This window comes from Oncorhynchus masou, unplaced genomic scaffold (assembly GCF_036934945.1).
Source record: "Oncorhynchus masou masou isolate Uvic2021 unplaced genomic scaffold, UVic_Omas_1.1 unplaced_scaffold_1919, whole genome shotgun sequence".
NCBI classification, from domain to species: domain Eukaryota; kingdom Metazoa; phylum Chordata; class Actinopteri; order Salmoniformes; family Salmonidae; genus Oncorhynchus; species Oncorhynchus masou.
In genome coordinates, this window is record NW_027008416.1 from 78,500 (window position 1) to 101,030 (window position 22,531).

Sequence of the window (22,531 nt, forward strand, 5' to 3'; positions counted from 1 at the left end):
CTCCCTCTCTCTCTCCCTCTCCCTCTCTCTCTGTCATCCGGCTGGGTGAGTGTGCCTGTTTCACCCTGAGTACTGCAGTTGTATGAGTCTGATTTTATTAACAAGTGGATTTTTTTTTTCCTGCGGTTTCACTCCTCACTGCTGGGTATTAATTACAGTTCTGGTGGGTTGTAAATATAATAAAACACACACACACACACACACACACACACACACACACACACACACACACACACACACACACACACACACAAACACACACACACACACACAAGCACTTACCTACACACACACACACACATTCAGGCATCACACACACGCTCTGTAACTCCTTAACAATATATCACAGCAATGAGGCGAGGTGTAATCAGTATGTTCACAGATGGAGCCAGGAGGAGAGGATAGATCCAGGAGTAGAGGATACATCCAGGAGGAGCCAAGAGGAGAGGATAGATCCAGGAGGAGAGGATAGATCCAGGAGGAGAGGATAGATCCAGGAGGAGCCCAGAGGAGAGGATAGATCCAGGAGGAGCCAGGAGGAGAGGATAGATCCAGGAGGAGCCAGGAGGAGAGGATAGATCCAGGAGTAGAGGATAGATCCAGGAGGAGCCCAGAGGAGAGGATAGATCCAGGAGGAGCCAGGAGGAGAGGATAGATCCAGGAGGAGAGGATAGATCCAGGAGGAGAGGATAGATCCAGGAGGAGAGGATATATCCAGGAGGAGTCAGGAGGAGCCAGGAGGAGAGGATAGATCCAGGAGGAGTCAGGAGGAGAGGATAGATCCAGGAGGAGAGGATAGATCCAGGAGGAGCCCAGAGGAGAGGATAGATCCAGGAGTAGAGGATCTGAGAGAGCTTTTTGAGACACTGAGTAGTGAATACACATTCTGATCCTTCAGCCAGAGACCACATTCCAACTACAGACAGAGAGCGAGAGAGAGAGAGAGAGAGAGAGAGAGAGAGAGAGAGAGAGAGAGAGAGAGAGAGAGAGAGAGAGAGAGAGAGAGGAGGGAGAGAGAGAGAGAGAGAGAGAGAGAGAGAGAGAGAGAGAGAGAGAGAGCGCGAGAGGGAGAGAGAGAGAGAGAGAGAGAGAGAGAGAGAGAGAGAGAGAGAGAGAGAGAGAGAGAGAGAGAGAGAGAGAGAGAGCGCGAGAGAGGAGAGAGAGAGAGAGAGAGAGAGCGAGAGGGAGAGAGAGAGAGAGAGAGAGAGAGAGAGAGAGAGAGCGCGAGAGGGAGAGAGAGAGAGAGAGAGAGAGAGAGAGAGAGAGAGAGAGAGAGAGAGAGCGAGAGAGAGAGAGAGAGAGAGAGATGGCCACCCGGCTCGGTGAGAGGCCCAGAGCCATCCGGATAGGTTAAAACCATACCAGCCATGAAGGAGGGGGGAGAAAAGAGGAGATGGCCACCCGGCTCGGTGAGAGGCCCAGAGCCATCCGGATAGGTTAAAACCATACCAGCCATGAAGGAGGGGGAGAAAGAGGAGATGGCCACCCGGCTCGGTGAGAGGCCCAGAGCCATCCGGATAGGTTAAAACCATACCAGCCATGAAGGAGGGGGGAGAAAAGAGGAGATGGCCACCCGGCTCGGTGAGAGGCCCAGAGCCATCCGGATAGGTTAAAACCATACCAGCCATGAAGGAGGGGGGAGAAAAGAGGAGATGGCCACCCGGCTCGGTGAGAGGCCCAGAGCCATCCGGATAGGTTAAAACCATACCAGCCATGAAGGAGGGGGGAGAAAAGAGGAGATGGCCACCCGGCTCGGTGAGAGGCCCAGAGCCATCCGGATAGGTTAAAACCATACCAGCCAGAGAGGCTAGAGTATCCTAATGAACCGCTCACAGGCAGCCATGAAGGAGAGGGGAGAAAAGAGGAGATGGCCCTTTCCACTTACTAATTGCTTGCTTTTTAATGTGGCTAATTTGAACACTCACGTTGTGTAGTAGAGTGCTCTCTTCACAGAACTAGAGGCTCCTGGCAGCCATTGAACTATGTGTGACTGAAACTCATTAAAGTCAGAACAAGCTTGATGGGGGGTGGATGGGTGGAAGGGTTGGAGGGAGCAGAGAAAAAGGGTGGGGAGAGCAGAGAAGAGGAGAGAAGAGAAGAAGAGACGGGGGAAGAGAGGAGGGGTGAGGAGAGGAGAGGGTGAAGAGAGGAGGGTTGAGGAGAGGAGGTGAAGAGAGGAGAGGGTGAAGAGAGGAGGTGAAGAGAGGAGAGGGTAGAGAGAGGATGTGAAGAGAGGAGAGGGTGAAGAGAGGAGGGGGTGAAGAGAGGAGAGGGTGAAGAGAGGAGAGGGGGGTAACAAAGTCTAGGATTTGGCTCCTTCTCCCTACTCCCTCTCCCTTCTCCCAACTCCCTACTCCCTTCTCCCTACTCCCTTCTCCCGACTCCCTTCTCACTACTCCCTACTCACTTCTCCCTACTCCCTACTCCCTTCACCCTACTCCCTACTCGCTTCTCCCTACTCCCTTCTCCCTACTCCCTACTCCCCACTCTCTACTCCCTACTCCCCACTCCCTTCTCCCTACTCCCTTCTCCCAACTGCCTACTCCCTTCTCCCTACTCCCTACTCCCCACTCCCTACTCCCTTCTCCCTACTCCCTTCTACCTACTCCCTTCTCCCTACTCGCTTCTCCTTTCTCCCTACTCCCTACTCCCTTCTCCCCACTATCTACTCCATACTCCCTTCTCCCCACTATCTACTCCATACTCCCTTCTCCCTACTCCCTACTCCCTACTCCCCACTCTCTACTCCCTACTCCCTTCTCCCTACTCCCCACTCTCTTCTCCCTTCTCCCTACTCCCAACTCTCTACTCCCTTCTCACTACTCCCTACTCCCCACTCTCTACTCCCTTCTCCCTACTCCCTTCTCCCTACTCCCCACTCTCTACTCCCTACTCCCCACTCTCTACTCCCTTCTCCCTACTCCCTACTCCCCACTCTCTACTCCCTTCTCCCTACTCCCTACACCCTTCTCCCTACTCCCTACTCCCCACTCTCTACTCCCTTCTCCCTACTCCCTACACCCTTCTCCCTACTCCCTTCTCCCTTCTCATTCTCCCTGACCTTTATTTTCCTTCATTAGTGATGCAATGCCCCCCCCCCCCTCCTCCCATCTCATCAAAAACACTTGTCCATAAAGAGGACTTACTCTACCTGACGTCCAGTTGTTTTGGATGTGAAGGTCATTCTGTTTCGTTTTTGTTGTTGTTAATCTTTGATGCTAATACCGGTAGAGGGGAGAGAGGGGGTGTTCATGTGTTAGGGAGGGAAGGGTTTTGTATGATGTGCTTCTATGTAGCCTGCTGTTTTGTGTAATGAATAACGGGGCATTATCTGTGGCAGATGTTTCCTGATCATTGTAAAATTGTAAAAAAATAATAATAATTACCCGATGCCTGCTACCTGCCTGGTATTCTACTGACTTCAGTGACCCAGGTTCTCTACGTTCTACTGACTTCAGTGTCCCAGGTTCTCTACATTCTACTGACTTCAGTGACCCATGTTCTCTACATTCTACTGACTTCAGTGACCCAGGTTCTCTACATTCTACTGACTTTAGTGACCCAGGTTCTCTACATGCCTGCTACCTGCCTGGGATTCTACTGACTTCAGTGTCCCAGGTTCTCTACATTCTACTGACTTTAGTGACCCAGGTTCTCTACATTCTACTGACTTCAGTGACCCAGGTTCTCTACATTCTACTGACTTCAGTGTCCCAGGTTCTCTACATTCTACTGACTTTAGTGACCCAGGTTCTCTACATGCCTGCTACCTGCCTAGTATTCTACTGACTTCAGTGACCCAGGTTCTCTACATTCTACTGACTTCAGTGACCCAGGTTCTCTACATTCTACTGACTTTAGTGACCCAGGTTCTCTACATTCTACTGACATCAGTGCCCCAGGTTCTCTACATTCTACTGACTTCAGTGACCCAGGTTCTCTACATTCTACTGACTTTAGTGACCCAGGTTCTCTACATTCTACTGACTTCAGTGACCCAGGTTCTCTACATTCTACTGACTTTAGTGACCCAGGTTCTCTACATTCTACTGACTTTAGTGACCCAGGTTCTCTACATTCTACTGACATCAGTGACCCAGGTTCTCTACATTCTACTGACATCAGTGACCCAGGTTCTCTACATTCTACTGACATCAGTGACCCAGGTTCTCTACATTCTACTGACTTCAGTGACCCAGGTTCTCTACATTCTACTGACTTTAGTGACCCAGGTTCTCTACATGCCTGCTACCTACCTGGTATTCTACTGACATCAGTGACCCAGGTTCTCTACATTCTACTGACTTCAGTGACCCAGGTTCTCTACATTCTACTGACTTCAGTGACCCAGGTTCTCTACATTCTACTGACTTCAGTGACCCAGGTTCTCTACATTCTACTGACTTCAGTGACCCAGGTTCTCTACATTCTACTGACTTCAGTGACCCAGGTTCTCTACATTCTACTGACTTCAGTGACCCAGGTTCTCTACATTCTACTGACTTCAGTGACCCAGGTTCTCTACATTCTACTGACTTCAGTGTCCCAGGTTCTCTACATTCTACTGACTTTAGTGTCCCAGTTTCTCTACATGCCTGCTACCTGCCTGGTATTCTACTGACATCAGTGACCCAGGTTCTCTACATTCTACTGACTTCAGTGACCCAGGTTCTCTACATTCTACTGACTTCAGTGACCCAGGTTCTCTACATTCTACTGACATCAGTGACCCAGGTTCTCTACATTCTACTGACTTCAGTGACCCAGGTTATCTACATTCTACTGACATCAGTGACCCAGGTTCTCTACGTTCTACTGACTTCAGTGACCCAGGTTCTCTACATTCTACTGACTTCAGTGACCCAGGTTCTCTACATTCTACTGACATCAGTGACCCAGGTTCTCTACGTTCTACTGACTTCAGTGACCCAGGTTATCTACATTCTACTGACTTCAGTGACCCAGGTTCTCTACATTCTACTGACATCAGTGACCCAGGTTCTCTACGTTCTACTGACTTCAGTGACCCAGGTTCTCTACATTCTACTGACTTCAGTGACCCAGGTTCTCTACATTCTACTGACTTCAGTGACCCAGGTTCTCTACATTCTACTGACTTCAGTGACCCAGGTTCTCTACATTCTACTGACTTCAGTGACCCAGGTTCTCTACATGCCTGCTACCTGCTTGGTATTCGACTGACATCAGTGACCCAGGTTCTCTACATTCTACTGACTTCAGTGACCCAGGTTCTCTACGTTCTACTGACTTCAGTGTCCCAGGTTCTCTACATTCTACTGACTTCAGTGACCCATGTTCTCTACATTCTACTGACTTCAGTGACCCAGGTTCTCTACATTCTACTGACTTTAGTGACCCAGGTTCTCTACATGCCTGCTACCTGCCTGGGATTCTACTGACTTCAGTGACCCAGGTTCTCTACGTTCTACTGACTTCAGTGTCCCAGGTTCTCTACATTCTACTGACTTCAGTGACCCATGTTCTCTACATTCTACTGACTTCAGTGACCCAGGTTCTCTACATTCTACTGACTTTAGTGACCCAGGTTCTCTACATGCCTGCTACCTGCCTGGGATTCTACTGACTTCAGTGTCCCAGGTTCTCTACATTCTACTGACTTTAGTGACCCAGGTTCTCTACATTCTACTGACTTCAGTGACCCAGGTTCTCTACATTCTACTGACTTCAGTGTCCCAGGTTCTCTACATTCTACTGACTTTAGTGACCCAGGTTCTCTACATGCCTGCTACCTGCCTAGTATTCTACTGACTTCAGTGACCCAGGTTCTCTACATTCTACTGACTTCAGTGACCCAGGTTCTCTACATTCTACTGACTTTAGTGACCCAGGTTCTCTACATTCTACTGACATCAGTGCCCCAGGTTCTCTACATTCTACTGACTTCAGTGACCCAGGTTCTCTACATTCTACTGACTTTAGTGACCCAGGTTCTCTACATTCTACTGACTTCAGTGACCCAGGTTCTCTACATTCTACTGACTTTAGTGACCCAGGTTCTCTACATTCTACTGACTTTAGTGACCCAGGTTCTCTACATTCTACTGACATCAGTGACCCAGGTTCTCTACATTCTACTGACATCAGTGACCCAGGTTCTCTACATTCTACTGACATCAGTGACCCAGGTTCTCTACATTCTACTGACTTCAGTGACCCAGGTTCTCTACATTCTACTGACTTTAGTGACCCAGGTTCTCTACATGCCTGCTACCTACCTGGTATTCTACTGACATCAGTGACCCAGGTTCTCTACATTCTACTGACTTCAGTGACCCAGGTTCTCTACATTCTACTGACTTCAGTGACCCAGGTTCTCTACATTCTACTGACTTCAGTGACCCAGGTTCTCTACATTCTACTGACTTCAGTGACCCAGGTTCTCTACATTCTACTGACTTCAGTGACCCAGGTTATCTACATTCTACTGACATCAGTGACCCAGGTTCTCTACGTTCTACTGACTTCAGTGACCCAGGTTCTCTACATTCTACTGACTTCAGTGACCCAGGTTCTCTACATTCTACTGACATCAGTGACCCAGGTTCTCTACGTTCTACTGACTTCAGTGACCCAGGTTATCTACATTCTACTGACTTCAGTGACCCAGGTTCTCTACATTCTACTGACATCAGTGACCCAGGTTCTCTACGTTCTACTGACTTCAGTGACCCAGGTTCTCTACATTCTACTGACTTCAGTGACCCAGGTTCTCTACATTCTACTGACTTCAGTGACCCAGGTTCTCTACATTCTACTGACTTCAGTGACCCAGGTTCTCTACATTCTACTGACTTCAGTGACCCAGGTTCTCTACATGCCTGCTACCTGCTTGGTATTCGACTGACATCAGTGACCCAGGTTCTCTACATTCTACTGACTTCAGTGACCCAGGTTCTCTACATTCTACTGACTTCAGTGACCCAGGTTCTCTACATTCTACTGACTTCAGTGACCCAGGTTCTCTACATTCTACTGACATCAGTGACCCAGGTTCTCTACATTCTACTGACTTCAGTGACCCAGGTTCTCTACATTCTACTGACATCAGTGACCCAGGTTCTCTACATTCTACTGACTTCAGTGACCCAGGTTCTCTACGTTCTACTGACTTCAGTGACCCAGGTTCTCTACATTCTACTGACTTCAGTGACCCAGGTTCTCTACATTCTACTGACTTCAGTGACCCAGGTTCTCTACATTCTACTGACTTCAGTGACCCAGGTTCTCTACATGCCTGCTACCTGCCTGGTATTCGACTGACATCAGTGACCCAGGTTCTCTACATTCTACTGACTTCAGTGACCCAGGTTCTCTACATTCTACTGACTTCAGTGACCCAGGTTCTCTACATTCTACTGACTTCAGTGACCCAGGTTCTCTACATTCTACTGACTTCAGTGACCCAGGTTCTCTACATTCTACTGACTTCAGTGACCCAGGTTCTCTACATTCTACTGACTTCAGTGACGCAGGTTCTCTACATTCTACTGACTTCAGTGACCCAGGTTCTCTACATTCTACTGACATCAGTTTCCCAGGTTCTCTACATTCTACTGACTTCAGTGTCCCAGGTTCTCTACGCTCTACTGACTTCAGTGACCCAGGTTCTCTACGTTCTACTGACTTCAGTGACCCAGGTTCTCTACATTCTACTGACTTCATTGTCCCAGGTTCTCTACATTCTACTGACTTCAGTGTCCCAGGTTCTCTACATTCTACTGACTTCAGTGACCCAGGTTCTCTACATTCTACTGACTTCAGTGACCCAGGTTCTCTATGCTCTACTGACTTCAGTGTCCCAGGTTCTCTACGTTCTACTGACTTCAGTGTCCCAGGTTCTCTATGCTCTACTGACTTCAGTGTCCCAGGTTCTCTACATTCTACTGACTTCAGTGACCCAGGTTCTCTACATTCTACTGACTTCAGTGACCCAGGTTCTCTACATTCTACTGACTTCAGTGACCCAGGTTCTCTACATTCTACTGACTTCAGTGACCCAGGTTCTCTACATTCTACTGACTTCAGTGACCCAGGTTCTCTACATTCTACTGACTTCAGTGACCCAGGTTCTCTACATTCTACTGACATCAGTGTCCCAGGTTCTCTACATTCTACTGACTTCAGTGTCCCAGGTTCTCTACGCTCTACTGACTTTACATTTACATTACATTTAAGTCATTTAGCAGACGCTCTTATCCAGAGCGACTTACAAATTGGTGAATTCACCTTCTGACATCAGTGTAACAGCCACTTTACAATAGTGCATCTAAATCATTAAGGGGGGGATGGTGAGAAGGATTACTTATCCTATCCTAGGTATTCCTTGAAGAGGTGGGGTTTCAGGTGTCTCCGGAAGGTGGTGATTGACTCCGCTGTCCTGGCGTCGTGAGGAGTTTGTTCCACCATTGGGGGCCAGAGCAGCGAACAGTTTTGACTGGGCTGAGCGGGAACTGTACTTCCTCAATGGTAGGGAGGCGAGCAGGCCAGAGGTGGATGAACGCAGTGCCCTTGCTTGGGTGTAGGGCCTGATCAGAGCCTGGAGGTACTGCGGTGCCGTTCCCCACAGCTCCGTAGGCAAGCACCATGGTCTTGTAGCGGATGCAAGCTTCAACTGGAAGCCAGTGGAGAGAGCGGAGGAGCGGGGTGACGTGAGAGAACTTGGGAAGGTTGAACACCAGACGGGCTGCGGCGTTCTGGATGAGTTGTAGGGGTTTAATGGCACAGGCAGGGAGCCCAGCCAACAGCGAGTTGCAGTAATCCAGACGGGAGATGACAAGTGCCTGGATTAGGACCTGCGCCGCTTCCTGTGTGAGGCAGGGTTGTATTCTGCGGATGTTGTAGAGCATGAACCTACAGGAGCGGGCCACCGCCATGATGTTGGTTGAGAACGACAGGGTGTTGTCCAGGATCACGCCAAGGTTCTTAGCGCTCTGGGAGGAGGACACAATGGAGTTGTCAACCGTGATGGCGAGATCATGGAACGGGCAGTCCTTCCCCGGGAGGAAGAGCAGCTCCGTCTTGCCGAGGTTCAGCTTGAGGTGGTGATCCGTCATCCACACTGATATGTCTGCCAGACATGCAGAGATGCGATTCGCCACCTGGTCATCAGAAGGGGAAAGGAGAAGATTAATTGTGTGTCGTCTGCATAGCAATGATAGGAGAGACCATGTGAGGTTATGACAGAGCCAAGTGACTTGGTGTATAGCGAGAATAGGAGAGGGCCTAGAACAGAGCCCTGGGGACACCAGTGGTGAGAGCGCGTGGCGAGGAGACAGATTCTCGCCACGCCACCTGGTAGGAGCGACCTGTCAGGTAGGACGCAATCAAGCGTGGGCCGCGCCGGAGATGCCCAACTCGGAGAGGGTGGAGAGGAGGATCTGATGGTTCACAGTATCGAAGGCAGCCGATAGGTCTAGAAGGATGAGAGCAGAGGAGAGAGAGTTAGCTTTAGCAGTGCGGAGCGCCTCCGTGATGCAGAGAAGAGCAGTCTCAGTTGAATGACTAGTCTTGAAACCTGACTGATTTGGATCAAGAAGGTCATTCTGAGAGAGATAGTGGGAGAGCTGGCCAAGGACGGCACGTTCAAGAGTTTTGGAGAGAAAAGAAAGAAGGGATACTGGTCTGTAGTTGTTGACATCGGAGGATCGAGTGTAGGTTTTTTCAGAAGGGGTGCAACTCTCGCTCTCTTGAAGACGGAAGGACGTAGCCAGCGGTCAGGGATGAGTTGATGAGCGAGGTGAGGTAAGGGAGAAGGTCCCCGGAAATGGTCTGGAGGAGAGAGGAGGGGATAGGGTCGAGGCGGGCAGGTTGTTGGGCGGCCGGCCGTCACAAGAAGCGAGATTTCATCTGGAGAGAGGGGGAGAAAGAGGTCAGAGCACAGGGTAGGGCAGTGTGAGCAGAACCAGCGGTGTCGTTTGACTTAGCAAACGAGGATCGGATGTCGTCGACCTTCTTCTCAAAATGGTTGACGGTCATCTGCAGAGAGGGAGGAGGGGGGGAGGGGGAGGAGGATTCAGGAGGGAGGAGAAGGTGGCAAAGAGCTTCCTAGGGTTAGAGGCAGATGCTTGGAATTTAGAGTGGTAGAAAGTGGCTTTAGCAGCAGAGACAGAGGAGGAAAATGTAGAGAGGAGGGAGTGAAAGGATGCCAGGTCCGCAGGGAGGCGAAGTTTTCCTCCATTTCCGCTCGGCTGCCCGGAGCTCTGTTCTGTGAGCTCGCAATGAGTCATCGAGCCACGGAGCGGGAGGGGAGGACCGCAGCCGGCCTGGAGGATAGGGGACATAGAGAGTCAAAGGATGCAGAAAGGGAAGAGAGGAGGGTTGAGGAGGCAGAGTCAGGAGAAAGGTTGGAGAAGGTATGAGCAGAGGGAAGAGATGATAGGATGGAAGAGGAAAGAGTAGCGGGGAGAGAGAGCGAAGGTTGGGACGGCGATACCATCCGAGTAGGGGCAGTGTGGGAAGTGTTGGATGAGAGCGAGAGGGAAAAGGATACAAGGTAGTGGTCGGAGACTTGGAGGAGTTGCAGTGAGGTTAGTGGAAGAACAGCATCTAGTAAAGATGAGGTCGGCGTATTGCCTGCCTTGTGAGTAGGGGGAAGGTGAGAGGGTGAGGTCAAAAGAGGAGAGGAGTGGAAAGAAGGAGGCAGAGAGGAATGAGTCAAAGGTAGACGTGGGGAGGTTAAAGTCGCCCAGGACTGTGAGAGGTGAGCCGTCCTCAGGAAAGGGAGCTTATCAAGGCATCAAGCTCATTGATGAACTCTCGAGGGAACCTGGAGGGCGATAAATGATAAGAATGTTAAGCTTGAAAGGGCTGGTAATTGTGACAGCATGGAATTCAAAGGAGGCGATAGATAGATGGGTAAGGGGAGAGAGAGAGAATGACCACTTGGGAGAGATGAGGATCCCGGTGCCACCACCCCGCTGACCAGAAGCTCTCGGGGTGTGCGAGAACACGTGGGCGGACGAAGAGAGAGCAGTAGGAGTAGCAGTGTTATCTGTGGTGATCCATGTTTCCGTCAGTGCCAGGAAGTCGAGGGACTGGAGGGAGGCATAGGCTGAGATGAACTCTGCCTTGTTGGCTGCAGATCGGCAGTTCCAGAGGCTACCGGAGACCAGGAACTCCACGTGGGTCGTGCGCGCTGGGACCACCAGATTAGGGTGGCCGCGGCCACGCGGTGTGGAGCGTTTGTATGGTCTGTGCAGAGAGGAGAGAACAGGGATAGATAGACACATAGTTAACAGGGTACAGAAGAGGCTACGCTAATGCAAAGGAGATTGAATGACAAGTGGACTACACGTCTCGAATGTTCAGAAAGTTAAGCTTACGTAGCAAGAATCTTATTGACTAAAATGATTGAAATGATACGGTACTGCTGGAGTAGGCTAGCTGGTAGTGGCTGCGATGTTGACACTACACTAATCAAGTCGTTCCGTCGAGTGTGGTAGTTTCTACAGTGCTGCTATTCGGGGGCTAGCTGGCTGGCTAGCAAGGTTGATTGCGTTCCGTTACTTTAAAAGAACGACAATAGCTGGCTGGCTAACCTAGAAAGTCGCTCTAGGCTACACAATTGTCTTAGATACAAAGACGGCTACCTCAGTGACCCAGGTTCTCTACGTTCTACTGACTTCAGTGACCCAGGTTCTCTACATTCTACTGACTTCAGTGACCCAGGTTCTCTACATTCTACTGACATCAGTGACCCAGGTTCTCTACATTCTACTGACTTCAGTGTCCCAGGTTCTCTACATTCTACTGACTTCAGTGACCCAGGTTCTCTACATTCTACTGACTTCAGTGACCCAGGTTCTCTATGCTCTACTGACTTCAGTGTCCCAGGTTCTCTACGTTCTACTGACTTCAGTGTCCCAGGTTCTCTATGCTCTACTGACTTCAGTGTCCCAGGTTCTCTACATTCTACTGACTTCAGTGACCCAGGTTCTCTACATTCTACTGACTTCAGTGACCCAGGTTCTCTACGTTCTACTGACTTCAGTGACCCAGGTTCTCTACGTTCTACTGACTTCAGTGTCCCAGGTTCTCTACGTTCTACTGACTTCAGTGTCCCAGATTCTCTACATTCTACTGACTTCAGTGTCCCAGGTTCTCTATGCTCTACTGACTTCAGTGTCCCAGGTTCTCTACATTCTACTGACTTTAGTGACCCAGGTTCTCTACATGCCTGCTACCTGCCTGGTATTCGACTGACATCAGTGACCCAGGTTCTCTACATTCTACTGACATCAGTGACCCAGGTTCTCTACGTTCTACTGACTTCAGTGACCCAGGTTCTCTACGTTCTACTGACTTCAGTGTCCCAGGTTCTCTACGTTCTACTGACTTCAGTGTCCCAGATTCTCTACATTCTACTGACTTCAGTGTCCCAGGTTCTCTATGCTCTACTGACTTCAGTGTCCCAGGTTCTCTACATTCTACTGACTTTAGTGACCCAGGTTCTCTACATGCCTGCTACCTGCCTGGTATTCGACTGACATCAGTGACCCAGGTTCTCTACATTCTACTGACATCAGTGACCCAGGTTCTCTACGTTCTACTGACTTCAGTGACCCAGTTTCTCTACATTCTACTGACTTCAGTGACCCAGGTTCTCTACGTTCTACTGACTTCAGTGTCCCAGGTTCTCTACGTTCTACTGACTTTAGTGACCCAGGTTCTCTACATGCTTGCTACCTGCCTGGTATTCTACTGACTTCAGTGTAATTGTGTGTGTGTGTGTGTGTGTGCGTGTGTGTGTGTGTGTGTGTGTGTGTGTGTGTGTGTGTGTGTGTGTGTGTGTGTGTGTGTGTGTTTGTATGGATGGATGGTGCCTGTATTCATTGCCTAGTAGGCTGTAATTGACTTGGTGACTTGTTGTGCATGTACCTCATGTTGACTTGCAATGCTTTGCTTGGGCCCGGGCTTCCCTGTTGATTGTGATTATATCTATATTTTTGTTTCTCACCCTCTCTCCTCTCCTCTCTCCTCCCCCTCCCCTTCCCTCTCAGCTGGAGATGGACAGAGTGTCCAGATGGACTCCATTAAGTCAGGCTTCGGGGCTCCCAGGTGGAGCTGCGTTGTATCTTCGTTAATTCCAACCCTCCAGTCAAGATCTCTCAGGTGACGGGCAGAAGTTCCTGAACGGCACCAAACAGAACGTGCCATCGCCAACCCGTCGCTGGGGTGTCCGTGCTCCCGCCCTTCAAGGAGAGGGTGACCTTCAAGCAGGCTGCGGTCCGCCACCGCACCCCATCTCTGGAGGATACCACCATCATGTTCTCCAACCTGAGGCTGTCTGATGAGGCTGCATACATCTGCGAGTACACCACCTTCCCTGCTGGGAACCGAGAGAACATGGTCAACCTCACCGTGTTTGGTAAGGACTAGTTAAAACAATATAAACCTCACTGTGTTTGGTAAGGACTCGATAACACAATATAAACCTCACTGTGTTTGGTAAGGACTAGATAACACAATATAAACCTCACTGTGTTTGGTAAGGACTTGCTAAAATGATATAAACCTCACTGTGTTTGGTAAGGACTAGATAACACAATATAAACCTCACTGTATTTGGTAAGGACTAGATACCACAATATAAACCTCATTGTGTTTGGTAAGGACTAGATAACACAATATAAACCTCACCGTGTTTGGTAAGGACTAGTTAAAATGATATAAACATCACTGTGTTTGGTAAGGACTAGTTAAAATGATATAAACCTCACTGTGTTTGGCAAGGACTAGTTAAAATGATATAAACCTCACCGTGTTTGGTAAGGACTAGTTAAAATGATATAAACCTCACCGTGTTTGGTAAGGACTCGTTAAAATGATATAAACCTCACCGTGTTTGGTAAGGACTAGTTAAAATGATATAATCCTCACCGTGTTTGTTAAGGACTAGTTAAAATGATATAAACCTCACCGTGTTTGGTAAGGACTAGTTAAAATGATATAAACCTCACTGTGTTTGGTAAGGACTAGTTAAAATGATATAAACCTCACCGTGTTTGGTAAGGACTAGTTAAAATGAAATAAACCTCAGCGTGTTTGGTAAGGACTAGTTAAAATGATATAAACCTCACCGTGTTTGGTAAGGACTAGTTAAAATGATATAAACCTCACCGTGTTTGGTAAGGACTAGTTAAAATGAAATAAACCTCAGCGTGTTTGGTAAGGACTAGTTAAAATGAAATAAACCTCAGCGTGTTTGGTAAGGACTAGTTAAAATGATATAAACCTCAGCGTGTTTGGTAAGGACTAGTTAAAATGAAATAAACCTCAGCGTGTTTGGTAAGGACTAGTTAAAATGAAATAAACCTCAGCGTGTTTGGTAAGGACTAGTTAAAATGAAATAAACCTCACCGTGTTTGGTAAGGACTAGTTAAAATGATATAAACCTCACCGTGTTTGGTAAGGACTAGTTAAAATGATATAAACCTCACCGTGTTTGGTAAGGACTAGTTAAAATGATATAAACCTCACCGTGTTTGGTAAGGACTAGTTAAAATGATATAAACCTCAGCGTGTTTGGTAAGGACTAGTTAAAATGATATAAACCTCAGCGTGTTTGGTAAGGACTTGCTAGTCACAACACAGTATGACTGGACATTCTAGTCGTAAGTCAATGTTACAGTAATGTGAGATAATGGCTGTAGAAAAGAGAGATAAGGAAGCACATTTCTGAAAAAGAAAGACCCTTCAACGGTGGATGGTTTTGTGTGCATTCATAAGGTCACTCAGGGCTCTAACCTTGGGAAACATGTCAGGCCACTCAGCCAGCCTGTGTTTCTGTGAAGGTGTTGGAGATGTGATATATTCTATTCATATAGATTACCCCAGAAGGAACACTCAGTCAAAAATACACAGACATATTGCTTTCATGCAACCGGAGAATGTAGAAATAAATAAATATACAAGCAGCTGAAAGAGAAATCAATAAACCCATTTAGTATGCATGTTTCTGCCCCGGAGGATTTTCTGACTATGGAGTTATCCCATTGTTTGGGACAGAGTGAGAAGCAGTGAGAGAGAGAGCGACAGACTCTACAGAGAGAGAGACTACAGAGAGAGAGAGAGACTACAGAGAGAGACTACAGAGGGATAGAGACAACAGAGAGAGAGAGAGACTCTACAGAGAAAGAAAGGGAGAGAGACTACAGAGAGAGAGAGAGACTACAGACAGAGAGAGAGAAAGAGATAGACTACAGAGAGAGACTACAGAGGGAGAGACTACAGAGAGAGCGACTACAGAGAGAGAGAGACTACAGAGAGAGACTACAGACATAGAGAGAGATAGACTACAGAGGGAGAGAGACTACAGATAGAGTGACTACAGAGAGAGAGAGAGAGAGGGACTACAGAGAGAGACTCTACAGAGAGAGAGACTCGACAGAGAAAGAGAGAGAGACAGACTCTACAGAGAGAGAGAGAGAGAGACTACAGACAGAGAGAGAGAGAGAGAGAGAGAGAGAGAGAGAGACTCTACAGAGAGAGAGAGAGACTACAGAGAGAGAGAGCGAGAGAGACTCTACAGGGAGAGAGAGAGACAGAGACTCTACAGTCCCTGTAGCTCCATCAGCCTTGTCTTAAGTAGTGACCAGTCCCTGTAGCTCCATCAGCCTTGTCTTAAGTAGTGACCAGTCCCTGTAGCTCCATCAGCCTTGTCATCTCCAAGCCCCCATCTTGTCTGTTTACAAAATGGAAACATATTCACTATATATAGTATAATATAGTGCACTACTTTTGACAAGGGACCACAGGGCCCTCGTTGGGTTGTATTGGGTGCCTGAGGAGAGTGTGTGTGCTGTGTGTTTTGTCAGCTGACAGTCAGTGAATGCCAGGAAACCTACGTGACAATAACCGACTGACAGTGTTCAAAGAGGCCCCTTCATATCATAGCTATCTGCAGCTCTGCACAACGCTGCTATTCATATCATAACTATCTATTCATATCTGATCGAGACCCGCAGTTTGATTGAGCATTCTCTCTTGTTTACCTGAACCTCCTTTTTGATGTAACAACAGTAAATTACTAATTGGCAGCCCTCAAAGGATTTCAATTGGATCGCTTTGTGCCTTTGGAAATGCAAGAGACTTCTGCATCTGTAGAAGATTCCTGATAACTGGGATTGACTTTCAGCACGTCAGGGACAGAGGACAACCGGTTCCTTTCAGCACGTCAGGGACAGAGGACAACCGGTTCCTTTCAGCACGTCAGGGACAGAGGACAACCGGTTCCTTTCAGCACGTCAGGGACAGAGGACAACCGGTTCCTTTCAGCACGTCAGGGATAGAGGACAACCGGTTCCTTTCAGCACGTCAGGGACAGAGGACAACCGGTTCCTTTCAGCACGTCAGGGACAGAGGACAACCGGTTCCCTTTCAGCACGCCAGGGACAGAGGACAACCGGTTCCTTTCAGCACGCCAGGGACAGAGGACAACCGGTTCCTTTCAGCACGTCAGGGATAGAGGACAACCGGTTCCTTTCAGCACGTCAGGGACAGAGGACAACCGGTTCCTTTCAGCACGTCAGGGACAGAGGACAACCGGTTCCTTTCAGCACGTCAGGGACAGAGGACAACCGGTTCCTTTCAGCACGTCAGGGACAGAGGAAAACCGGTTCCTTTCAGCACGTCAGGGACAGAGGACAACCGGTTCCTTTCAGCTAGTCAGGGACAGAGGACAACCGGTTCCTTTCAGCACGTCAGGGACAGAGGACAACCGGTTCCCTTTCAGCACGCTAGGGACAGAGGACAACCGGTTCCTTTCAGCACGCCAGGGATAGAGGACAACCGGTTCCTTTCAGCACGTCAGGGACAGAGGACAAACCGGTTCCTTTCAGCACGTCCAGGGACAGAGGACAACCGGTTCCTTTCAGCACGTCAGGGACAGAGGACAACCGGTTCCTTTCAGCACTTCAGGGACAGAGGACAACCGTTTCCTTTCAGCACGCCAGGGACAGAGGACAACCTGGTTCCTTTCAGCACGTCAACCGGGACAGAGGACAACCGGTTCCTTTCAGCACGTCAGGGACAGAGGACAACCGGTTCCTTTCAGCACGTCAGGGACAGAGGACAACCGGTTCCTTTCAGCACGTCAGGGACAGAGGACAACCGGTTCCTTTCAGCACGTCAGGGACAGAGGACAACCGGTTCCTTTCAGCAGAGAGGACGGTTCCTTTTCAGGGACAGAGGACAACCGGTTCCTTTCAGCACGTCAGGGACAGAGGACAACCGGTTCCTTTCAGCACGTCAGGGACAGAGGACAACCGGTTCCTTTCAGCACGTCAGGGACAGAGGACAACCGGTTCCTTTCAGCACGTCAGGGACAGAGGACAACGGTTCCTTTCAGCACGTCAGGGACAGAGGACAACGGTTCCTTTCAGCACGCCAGGGACAGAGGACAACCGGTTCCTTTCAGCACGCCAGGGACAGAGGACAACCGGTTCCTTTCAGCACGCCAGGGACAGAGGACAACCGGTTCCTTTCAGCTAGTCAGGGACAGAGGACAACGGTTCCTTTCAGCACGTCAGGGACAGAGGTCAGGGACAACAACGGTTCCTTTCAGCACGCCAGGGACAGAGGACAACCGGTTCCTTTCAGCACATCAGGGACAGAGGACAACCGGTTCCTTTCAGCTAGTCAGGGACAGAGGACAACCGGTTCCTTTCAGCACATCAGGGACAGAGGACAACCGGTTCCTTTCAGCTAGTCAGGGACAGAGGACAACCGGTTCCTTTCAGCACGTCAGGGACAGAGGACAACCGGTTCCTTTCAGCACATCAGGGACAGAGGACAACCGGTTCCTTTCAGCACGTCAGGGACAGAGGACAACCGGTTCCTTTCAGCACGTCAGGGACAGAGGACAACCGGTTCCTTTCAGCACGTCAGGGACAGAGGACAACCGTTCCTTTCAGCACGTCAGGGACAGGGGACAACCGGTTCCTTTCAGCACGTCAGGGACAGAGGACAACGGTTCCTTTCAGCACGTCAGGGACAGAGGACAACCCGGTTCCTTTCTTGATTCAAATCACCACAAGACCTTTCCTTCCTCCACCTCAGATTCATTAACTTCAAATATAAATGTATCAGTCAATCTGAAGATTAACGTTGAATTGAAATATAAATCTTTAAACACCTAAAAGGGAATTATCTTGAGAGAAAAAGACACACAACCATTTACTTCACAGGTAAATGTATAATGTTTTAATGAAAGGCGTTGGCATTGAGATGTTGATAATCAATTTATTCTCTCTTCCTTCCAGCGCGACCTCTGACCCGAATGACCTTGACCACGCCTACCATTGTGGCCCGCCCCCAGAAGCGCAAGATGACTGTGGCTACATGCCTCTCGGCCAATGGGAAGCCTCAGAGCGTGATCAAGTGGGAAACGAGGCTGAAGGGTGAGGCCACATTCCAGGAGACGCAGAACAGCAACGGCACGGTAACCGTCCGCAGTAACTATGTGGTCGTGCCGAGCAGAGAGACACACAAACAGAAACTCACCTGCATCGTAACCTACCGCAATGAGAGGATTACCGACAGTGTCGTGCTCAATGTGCAATGTGAGTTATCGCCGTTATTTTCACGTCAATCATTCAATTCATGAAAAAGTTTTGGTCCCAGAGGGATATTTTGGGACATGTTGTCCCATTGAGGTTGGAATACCTGTTTATTTAACCATGTAGTCCCAATGAGGTTAGAATACCTGTTTATTTAACCATGTAGTCCCAATGAGGTTAGAATACCTGTTTATTTAACCATGTAGTCCCAATGAGGTTAGAATACCTGTTTATTTAACCATGTAGTCCCAATGAGGTTAGAATGCCTCTATATTTAACCATGTAGTCCCAATGAGGTTAGAATACCTGTTTATTTAACCATGTAGTCCCAATGAGGTTAGAATACCTGTTTATTTAACCATGTAGTCCCAATGAGGTTAGAATACCTGTTTATTTAACCATGTAGTCCCAATGAGGTTAGAATACCTGTTTATTTAACCATGTAGTCCCAATGAGGTTAGAATACCTCTATATATACCATGTAGTCCCAATGAGGTTAGAATACCTCTATATTTAACCATGTAGTCCCAATGAGGTTAGAATACCTGTTTATTTAACCATGTAGTCCCAATAAGGTTAGAATACCTGTTTCCCAAGGGAGAGTTGATTTTAAATGCACTCACAGGACATCAACACACTTTACACAAGGTCACTCACAGCACATAAACAAATCAACACACTTTACTAAGAGAAACACAGTGTCAATAGAAGCTTAACGTGAAAGACTATCAGAGTCCAAAATGTGTCAAAGACAGTTCAGTTTGAAGATAAACTACTTGTCCAGTAGAAATCCCGATCACACTTGAATTACTGGGGCATCTGAAAATAGCACCCTATTCCCTATTTAGTGCACAACTGGTCTGGTCAAAAGTAGTGGACTAAATAGGGAATAGGAAGCATGTCATTTAGGAAGCATAGCATTAGTTCATATTAGTACCATTCACTGCTCTGTTCTGTCTGTTCTGCTCTGTTCTGTCTATTATACTCTGTTCTGTCTGTTCTGCTCTATTCTACTCTGTTCTGTCTATTCTACTCTGTTATGTCTATTCTGCTCTATTCTACTCTGTTCTGTCTATTCTACTCTGTTCTGTCTATTCTGCTCTGTTCTGCTCTGTTCTGTCTATTCTGCTCTATTCTACTCTGTTCTGTCTATTCTGCTCTATTCTACTCTGTTCTGTCTATTCTGCTCTATTCTACTCTGTTCTGTCTATTCTGCTCTGTTCTGTCTATTCTACTCTGTTCTGTCTATTCTGCTCTGTTCTGCTCTGTTCTGTCTATTCTACTCTTTCTGTCTATTCTACTCTGTTCTGTCTATTCTGCTCTGTTCTGCTCTGTTCTGTCTATTCTACTCTTTCTGTCTATTCTACTCTGTTCTGTCTATTCTGCTCTGTTCTGCTCTGTTCTGTCTATTCTACTCTTTCTGTCTATTCTACTCTGTTCTGTCTATTCTGCTCTATTCTACTCTGTTCTGTCTATTCTGCTCTGTTCTGTCTATTCTACTCTGTTCTGTCTATTCTGCTCTGTTCTGCTCTGTTCTGTCTATTCTACTCTGTTCTGTCTATTCTGCTCTATTCTGCTCTGTTCTGCTCTGTTCTGTCTATTCTACTCTGTTCTGTCTATTCTGCTCTGTTCTGCTCTGTTCTGCTCTGTTCTGCTCTGTTCTGTCCTGTTCTGCTCTGTCCTGTTCTGCTCTGTTCTATTCTGTTCTGCTCTGTTCTATTCTGTTCTGCTCTGTTCTGCTCTGTCATGCTCTGTTCTGGTTTGCATGTGGTATACTAGCATGGTGATGTAGAACATCGTTCACCGCTGTCCTGTCATAACACAGTCAGTGTTTTCCCGTTAACCCGACCGTCGGCTAAGCATCTGGCTACCGACTCATTTTCAGCTGGCTACTTCTTCCACATCCTATCAGCCAGGCAACGGTTCATTTAAACGTTTCAATCCACTCGTCCGTCGAGCCCTCTCCTGCTAGAATGAACAATATGCATCTTCTAGCAATCTATTCTTAGGATAGGTGCCTGTCAGTCACAAAGCCAGCGATTACAGTGAAACGCAGTCTGTCCCTCCTCCCTGTACAATTTGTGTGCAATGTGGTTGGTTGCAGTCAAACGTCCTTACAAGGAGGACGGAGAAAGAGTGTGATGCTCGTGAATTTGCACATCCCACGTAATATAGGTGGTAACGCATGAGTCAATCCACGACTTAGCCAAATTATTGTTTTCTGGCATTTTCCTTTATTTTGTGTAGCCGTTGCGAGATGCTAATAAAAACATCTTCTGACAGACGGAAAGGCTTTCCCAAAAACCTTCTCTGTTAAATGTTAACTACAAAGTAGCTGATATAATGATTATTTTCATAAATCCAGTGGGTATTTGTTTTGCAAACTCTACTATTACTTTAACACTGCTAAACAACAGCCTCTTGTTAGGTGTTCATTAAAGTGCAGCTTCAACCCAAAAATATAAATTGACTGGGATTTTTCAAAAGTGGCCTCAGGATGTGGTTTAAGCATTTTTGTGGACTTAGAACTTACAATGTTGTTGTTTTTCTATTAAAAAGTGTGATTTTGAGAGTGACACCGAAATAAAATTGGAAAAACGGAAACCTAGAAAAACAACCAGGAGAAAACGGAATGTGGGAAATAACACAATGGAATCAGGCATAAAATAGAACAGATTTTATATGGCCTACCTAACAATGTTTTTGAATTCATATAGAGGGTGGTGATCTCTAGAGAGTGGTGTGGTGACCTCCTAGAGGGTGGTGTGGTGACCTCCTAGAGGGTGGTGTTGTGATCTCTAGAGGGTGGTGTGATGACCTCCTAGAGGGTGGTTTGGTGATCTCTAGAGGGTGGTGTTGTGATCTCTAGAGGGTGGTGTTGTGATCTCTAGAGGGTGGTGTGGTGACCTCCTAGAGGGTGGTGTGGTGATCTCTAGAGGGTGGTGTTGTGATCTCTAGAGGGTGGTGTGGTGACCTCTAGAGGGTGGTGTAGTGTGATGATCTCTAGAGGGTGGTGTGGTGATCTCTAGAGGGTGGTGTTGTGATCTCTAGAGGGTGGTGTGGTGACCTCTAGAGGGTGGTGTAGTGTGATGATCTCTAGAGGGTGGTGTGGTGATCTCTAGAGGGTGGTGTTGTGATCTCTAGAGGGTGGTGTGGTGACCTCTAGAGGGTGGTGTAGTGTGATGATCTCTAGAGGGTCGAGTACTGGGACAGTCACAGTGAATGGCGTGAATGGAAGACATAAGGACTTTTCACAGTACTGAGCCAAACAGAGTTGACCCTGACTAAGTTGAATTGTTTTGGCATGGTTACATAGTCGCTTGAACCATTTAGGAGAAGTACTGTGACAAAATATTCTGGGCTAGCACAGTAACAGTCAGGTCGACCCTATATGGCCAATCTGACAAGACTGTACTGACACCATCTCTCTCCCCCTGACAGATGAACCGGAGGTGAAGATCGAGGGTTTCGATGGTAACTGGTACCTGAACCGTCAGGACGTCAGCCTCACCTGCAACACTGACGCTAACCCCCCTGTCACCGTCTACCAGTGGAAACTGTAAGTTTAAAACTCCACACAGGGATGACGCTTCTTTTTACTGTCCTGTTCCTGTTCCTGTTCCTGTTCATGTTCCTGTTCCTGTTGTCTGTTCCTGTTGTGTGTTCCTGTTCCTGTTCATGTTCCTGTTCCTGTTCCTGTTCCTGTTCATGTTGTCTGTTCCTGTTCCTGTTCCTGTTGTCTGTTCCTGTTCATGTTCATGTTCCTGTTGTCTATTCCTGTTGTCTGTTCCTGTTCCTGTTGTCTGTTCCTGTTCCTGTTCCTGTTCCTGTTCCTGTTCCTGTTCCTGTTCCTGTCCTGTTCTGTTCCTGTTCCTGTTCCTGTTCCTGTTCCTGTTCCTGTCCTGTTCTGTTCTGTTCCTGTTGTCTGTTCC

At 47.9% G+C, this 22,531-nt stretch overlaps 1 pseudogene; it reads left to right on the forward strand.

The window, feature by feature from the left end:
- The first annotated feature begins 1,454 nt into the window (after positions 1 to 1,454).
- On the forward strand, positions 1,455 to 22,158 carry LOC135532582 (nectin-1-like; annotated as a pseudogene).
- The last annotated feature ends 373 nt before the right edge of the window (positions 22,159 to 22,531 follow it).